This window comes from Opisthorchis viverrini (assembly GCF_000715545.1).
Source record: "Opisthorchis viverrini unplaced genomic scaffold opera_v5_673, whole genome shotgun sequence".
Lineage (NCBI taxonomy): Eukaryota > Metazoa > Platyhelminthes > Trematoda > Opisthorchiida > Opisthorchiidae > Opisthorchis > Opisthorchis viverrini.
This window is the reverse complement of record NW_008752325.1, coordinates 1-1,482: the sequence shown is the minus strand read 5'-3', so window position 1 is coordinate 1,482 and position 1,482 is coordinate 1.

Below are 1,482 nucleotides of genomic sequence, written 5' to 3'. Positions count from 1 at the left end.
AATTTCACTGTGTTGGAACTTTCTGCCAAATAGATGCTCCTCTGCCACCGGAATTTCATATACCCCATTTCAGAAAACACTACTGTCGGTAGTCACGTTGCCATCCGTTTTCAGAGTTTCCAATCCGATGGAAATTTTCTAGTTAATTGTATTGAGGTGAGATTTATCACTGACGCCCATCAAAAGGTGTCACATATCAAGCCACACCAATAATTTGCAAAGTCTTGAAATCGCTATTCTTGCGTCTGCTTCTTTTATTTAAGACTAATTTTACTGGATACTTGAGGACTACCGAGGGCCAATTTTGAAAACCTCGGGTTAAACTTGAGATCGGGTCTTCGATGCCCAAGTTTCCCACTTTTTTCACTGATTATTTCTCAATAAATGTGTTCAACCTATCGTTTTGTACATATTATCAAATGCTATATAAAAAGAGCTTTTGTTATGTGTTGAAGAAATAAAATGCACTGTACTCTGTATAGGTATAGTGCTCACAATCCTCATAAGCTTCCTGAAAATTTTTCGACAGCCCACAATTTTTTCGTCTTTCTCGTGGCTCGTCGGGTAGACGAAGTCCCCGAATTTCCGTCAACCTGATGTTCTAAGTGACCTCAAATTGGACTTGATAAGCGAATTCGTTTTAGCTGGGCACCCACCTGGAAACAACCTGAATCTGTCTTTTTAATGGTGTTTTAGAGCAAATGAATGTGCTGCACTAGGCCGCATCACGTTTGATTTGGTGCAATATTTGGCATACATGCATAGGCGTAATACACTACCCAAAAGTTGTTGAAAATTCTTCGACGACCCACGATCAGGTGATTCTTCCACAAAGCCAAATTAGTTTACAAATTAGTGTACCCTGCTAGCACCGTAACATGTTTTATGCCTGTTCAGAAAACACCAGCGGTGCATACTTCCTAAACAGGCAGAAAGACTTAATCACAATTCCCTGAGCTCCAACCTTTTGGTAACTCCCGAAAACAACCATCGACTTCCATCACAATTTCCTCCGTTTTGGTTTTAATTCAAAAGGGAAGCCAAAGTTGTGACATAGTTTTAATGGACTGACTTTAATTTCCAGTTCTGTAGACCAGTTAGATAAAAAAGCAATCACTCCCTATCTTGTGAGTGCAGCTCAGATTAGAATTATTACATTCCACAAAAAAGAAAAACTTGCATAAATTGAGGTAAAATATCTTCACAAAGTAGCACCCTACCACTGTAAAATGCCACGCTTAATTTCTGGCAAAAGGTTGCTTTTGATGAATCACAGCTTTTCTCTACGCGTCTGTGTATAGTCGCTAGTGTAAGAACGAGTGTTTAAGAAGGTTTCCCCCCTCCATGTTGATAAGTTGGAGAGGCACGATTATTACCCTCACGGCTTTGAATGGCGCCAACTATATGCCAAAATCCCCACTGTGGTACCAGACATTGATTAAACTGTGAATGGACAAACAGGACTTTTTCGGTTGCGTATCC